This window comes from Balaenoptera acutorostrata, chromosome 3 (genome assembly GCF_949987535.1).
Source record: "Balaenoptera acutorostrata chromosome 3, mBalAcu1.1, whole genome shotgun sequence".
In the NCBI taxonomy this organism is placed as follows: Eukaryota; Metazoa; Chordata; class Mammalia; order Artiodactyla; family Balaenopteridae; genus Balaenoptera; species Balaenoptera acutorostrata.
Genome location: NC_080066.1, coordinates 154,951,355 through 154,957,354, shown reverse-complemented (window position 1 = coordinate 154,957,354; position 6,000 = coordinate 154,951,355).

The following is a 6,000-nucleotide window of genomic DNA, read 5'->3' as shown; positions in this document are numbered from 1 at the left end:
CCTCTAGGTCTCACTATGAATCAGGCATATGGCCAAGATTTGGTCTGTGTTTTAACATGCCAGTGGTCTCTCTACTCCTCATTGCAAATGACATAAGTTAGGCACTTACAGGACAGGGTAGAGAGTTTATATAACTCCTTTTAAAATAACTACTCCATCAATCAATCAACAAATATTTATTGAGCTTGTGCTCTGAGACAGGCTCCTACCACCGTGGAGCTCATAGCCTGGAGGAAACCCACGTTGGCTGTTGGCAAAGAACAGGGAGTTGTAGTGAGGAGACTTAACTCACTCAAAGGGGCCAAGAGGGCTTCCCAGAGTGGACCTGAAGAAGGATAAAAATTCACTAGGCTGAGGTGTGTGGTCAAAAGCATGGCTGGAATGGGGCTGGGGGGAGGTCTGTGGAAGCTTTGTTCTCAATGACACTTTTCAAGTTTTTAGGAAATATATTGATATGACAGTTAAGATCGTGAAAAAGAAAGGTCAGAAGAAAGAGTGTGAAAACCTGTGTCTTACAGAGAGAAGCCAGTCAAATGGTGAGTGCTTTTTAACGTGCTCATTCACCTGCTAAGACGGCAGGGTCCTGTTCCCGTCAACTCCACCTTCAGGTTGACCTTCCCAGATGTTAAAATGCTCAGTGCCGTCTCCTGCCTCAGGTTGGCAGGTGGAGAGAGACTTCCCTACAGAGGAAGAGCACCATGGACATCTCTCCCTCCCTTCCTTTCTTTCTCCTTCCCCTCTCTTCGGTATCACTTTTCTTGAGCTTCTACTAAGTGCCAGGCACTGTGCTAGGGACTGGGTTACAATGATGAGCAAAAACACAAGTGGTCCTTATTCACCAAGAGCCCATGGCCAGGCCTCGATGAGATGGTTATTAAAATCCCTCTACAAAAGATCTCGGTGCAAGGGGTTTTTTTTGTTGGTTTTGTTGCTTTCTTGTGTACTCTCCTAGTGAACTTAAATACACATAAAACTCAAACTCACCTCCTCCATCAAATATAATTCTTTGACCTAAATATTCCTTTAAGAAGTTTCTTCTTACAAAGTTTCCATGTATTCTACCTTCAGATTTTAAGGCCTCATTCGTCAGATAGATAAACACACACACGAGAGCATGCATGTGTATTAAAGAGGCCACTGCATGGAAAATAGATGAGGAAGAAACGTCAAGAGAGCCTTATCAATCGGGGTATCTTATTATCTTTAGAGAGAATCCCAACCCCTGACTGCAAGCAGATAAGGGAGAGGAGAAGCAATGATAAAAGAGGAATCGTAATATTTTACTCTGTATAAGGCCAGGTGGTGAGTTGTATATCTACAATAGTTTCTGGGGTGGAATTCCTATATTCCATTTAGATGTCCTGACACGTGTGGACACGTGTGTACCCAGCGGTGTGTGCGGCTGTCCCTGGTCCCCGGTGAGTGTGTTGCCTGTCCTATCGGCACACAGCCCTGCTGTGCATGTGGATAGCATCCACTATCTTCTGAGCCCATCCATATGCATGTGTGTCTATATCCCAGCAGCGGTCGGCATCATTCATTTCCAAAACCAGCATGCATTCATTTTCATAACTTTTTGTTCCATTACAATATTAATGGGACTATCAATGGGAAAGGACAAGAGAAGCATTTTTAATGTTTATCTGACAGTTGCAAATTTCACTTGAGGTTGTTTACTGGGATCTGATTGTTGGCAGAGAGGAGCAGGAGAGGCGGCAAGATTAATGGGATCACAGGAAGAGGAGATGTATTTATGGGCCTTCTGAACGCCATCTAAGAGTAATAAAAAGTCCTGCCGCACCCTTCCCCAAGTGAGACTTAAGAAGTTTTAAGCGCTGAGAAATGAGGGATTGTTTTAATTAACTTCCATCTAATCCAGGTGGCCTGTTCAAAGTGAATCATGTTGCATTTATGTCTCCGTCTATTAAAAATTAGATGGCCCTCTCCCATCCCCCACCTCTCATCCCTCTCTTTCTGCCTCCACCCCCGGCCCCCCTCTGGCCTTGGATTGCTGTCACTCTGGCTTGCCATATTTTTTCCCTCTTTCTTAAACTCCTATGCAATCTCAAAGGGAGAGAGGGTCTGGCGGGGCCTTTGGCCAGAAGGACAGGAGAAAAGGAGAGGAGGATTCCAGAGGTTTCTAGGGAAGGGAGGTGATGCTCGGCCTTGGGCTGGAGAGAGGGGCTTCATGCTTCCCCCCATAGCTTTTCTCTCTGCTTCTGGCTGCTTGAGTCTGAAGCAACATGGCAATGGCCCCCGAGATACCCCAAGAACCTTGTGAAAGGTTTGTCCTTTGTGGGACAAAGGGATTGAGATGCATGGGATGACCCATTCCCGAGCCTTCCAGGAAGAGATCTGGCTGCGGGAAGAGACCTTCCCAGGAACAGACCCCAGGGACACTGGTTTCTTCCCAGGCCTGGCTGAGCTCTCCTTCCTCCAAGGGTCCTCAGTGGGATTGCCAGCTGAAATACAGAAATCCAGTTAAATGTGGATTTCAGGTAAACAACGAATAGTTTTTTAATATAAGTATATCCCAAATATCTCATGGGCTATACTTACACTTTAAAAAAAGTGTTTGTTGTTTATCTGACATTCAAATTTCACAGGTATCCTACATTTTTATTTGTTAAACTTTAGTGACTGTACCAGGGAGAGAAGCCCCACCCCTTGTAGGTGTTATGATCCCAGATTCTGGCACTGCGTTGCCTACATTCAGAGATGAATTGCTATTTTGTCTCTCTGACCTGTTTTTCATCTATTAAAGGGGGACAACCACCACCTATTTCTAGGCATATGATAAGGATTAAATTAAATTAAGTGTGCCAAATTCTTAGAACAGGGGTGAGATATTTTGTTTCTGGGAAGGGCCAGATAGTACATATTTTAGGCTTTGCAGCCCAGATGATCTCTAGCGCAGCTACTCAACTCTGCCAATGTAGTGGGAGAGCAGCTGTGACTCTACGTAAATACACAAGTGTGACTGTGTGACTGTGTTTCACTAAAGGTTACAGAAACAGATGGTGGGCCCCATTTGCCCAGGTCTGAAGTTTGCTGAACCTTGACCTTGAACAGTGCCAGCATAGCGGAAGTGCTTCTAAGTGTTAACCATTGTTATTACGCATAGTTACCCGTCTCCAGGCCAGGGCTGCTAAGCAGTGTGAATTGACTGTCACCAAAAAGCTCTCCTTGCCTCTTACTTGCCTGCTTATGGATGCCTGAAATCCTGGTGAGACATTCCATCTTTTGGTCTAAATAGCTCTGGAAGAAGTCACTCTTTAGGTTTCACCCTTTAGTTCAAGGGCTCATGCCAGCACTAACCAGCATTTAGAGAACACAGACTCTGCCAGCCCTGGGTGCCGTTCTCTGTCATTCACCCTCACACTCTTCCATAGAGGAAAGCGCTATTATTGCAGGCACACCTCTTTTGATTGCTCTTCACTTTACTGCACTTTGCAGATACTGTGTTTTTTCCAAGTTGAAGGTTTGTGCCAGCCCTTCATCAAGCAAGTCTATCGGCACCATTTTTCCAACAGCATTTGCTCACTTCCTGTCTCTGTGTCACATTTTGGTAATTCTCACAATATTTCAAATGGTTTCATTATTATTATATTTGTTATGGTGATCTGGGATCAGTGATCTTTGATGCTACTCCCATGATCCTCTGAAGGCTCAGATGATGGTTAGCATTTTTTAGCAATAAAGTGTTTCCTTTTTTTTTTTAACATCTTTATTGGCGTATAATTGCTTTACAATGTTGTGTTAGTTTCTGCTGTACAACAAAGTGAATCAGCTATACGTATACATATATCCCCATATCCCCTCCTTCTTGCGTCTCCCTCGCACCCTCCCTATCCCACCCCTCTAGGTGGTAACAAAGCACGGAGCTGATCTCCCTGTGCTATGCAGCTGTTTCCCACTAGCTATCTATTTTACATTTGGTAGTGTATATATGTCAGTGCTACTCTCCCAATTAAAGTGTTTTCTAATGAAGGTACGTACATTGTTTTTTAAACACAATGCTATTGCACACTTAAGAGACTACAGTATAGTGTAAACATAACTTTTATGTACATGTACAGGGAAACCAAAAAATTCATGTGACTCCCTTTATTGCAGTATTCATTTTATTGTGGTGGTCAGAAACCGAACCCACAACATCTCTGAGGAGTGCCTGTATGTGTATCTTATAAAAAGCAAGCTGGAGTTTGGGGCTGTGAGTAACTCATCCTGGCCACACAACCAGTCAGGACCAAAGTGGGCATTGGATCAAGGCCTCTGGCTCCTGCCCACTGTTCCTGGGCTGGGACAGAGCATGTCAGGGCCTGGCAGGGCTCGAAGCCCCTCAGTTTACCAATGTGGAGATTAACGATCATCACGTCCCAGTCAGGATGAAATGGTTCGGGAAGACAAACCTGAGGTCAGCAGGAAGGGATGAGAGAGATGGAGCCAGAGGAAGAGAATGGGCTTAGAAAAATTGGAAGAAAGTGTTCAAAGAAGTCAGTTTTTCCCAGAGCAGTGCTACTACCCAGCCTCTGTTCCCCGAGTCAGGTGGCACCCAGGGCAATTTTTTTTTTTTAATAAATTTATTTTATTTATTTATTTTTGGTTGTGTTGGGTCTTCGTTGATGTGCGCGGGCTTTCTCTAGTTGCGGCGAGGAGGGGCTACTCTTCGTTGTGCTGCGCAGGCTTCTCATTGTGGTGGCTTCTCTTGTTGTGGAGCACCGGCTCTAGGCACATGAGTTTCAGTAGTTATGGCACGTGAGCTCAGTAGTTGTGGCTCGCGGGCTCTAGAGCGCAGGCTCAGTAGCTGTGGCACACGGGCTTAGTTGCTCCGTGGCATGTGGGATCTTCCCGGACCAGGGCTTGAACCTGTGTCCCCTGCATTGGCAGGCGGATTCTTAACCACTGAGCCACCAGGGAAGCCCTCAAAGTTAGCCCACGCACTGCAACAGAGTAGCCCCCGCTCGCCACAACTAGAGAAAGCCCACACGCAGCAACGAAGACCCAACACAGCCAAAAATTTTTTTAAAAAGGTAATTAGAATATCTTCTCAGGAGATCCCAACAAGAACAGAGGGGTTGAGGGACCACAGGTTCTGAAATCAGACCAAAAGTTCACAACTGGCTCCAGCTGTAACCACACTGTGTGCTTCAATAGCCTCCACTGTGAAATGGTCATAAGAATAGCACTGAACTCTCAGGCCATTGCCAGGGTGATGTGTGCAAAGGGCTCAGCCCAGTGTCAAAGAGTAAACTCTCAGTATACGTTAGCCATTATCAGGATTTCACTCCTTCAATATCTATTTGTTGAGCACAGACCACCTGCCAGGCTTCGGGCCGTGTGTATGGGGTGAACATACACAGGTTCTATCCTGGAGGGGTCCTCTTTGTGTGGCTCTCAAGTCGGCCCCCTTCCCCCATCCCCGCCACACCAGCTGCCCCTGCTGGCCCCTGTTGCATCTTCCATGCTTCCATCCTTCCCTATGCAGCTCTATCCTGTCCACGACAGAAGGAATCATCTTCCTCAAGACTCAGCCCCCTCTCTCGAAATACTCCTTTGGTGACTAGTGGATCAACACTCCTGGAATCAAAGGCCTGTTCAGGAAAGTGAGAGATCTCCCCGTCAGGGAGGTTCCTGTTTACTAAACACTGTACCATCCCTGCCTTGGCAAACCTTCTTCATACCCTAATGGCAGCAAGGAGACCCACACCCCACTTTCCCTACAGATTTCCTACATCTGTGGTACTTCACAGACCTCTCGAGAATTTCATCCCTCCACATCCCCTCAAACTCTGCCACCGTCAATAATCTCTTCTTTGCCCAGATGCTGGCGTCAAGGTCAGGGTTCTAGTCTTGGTCAATATCCATCTCTGATGAAAACATGGGGGCATGTTGACTTTCTTCTTACATTTCTGTGCATTCAAAGTCATGCAAATAGGTATGCAATTAGGTTGAGAATCGAACTCCTAGCCTAGGTGTAAACAAATGATTTGCTAAATA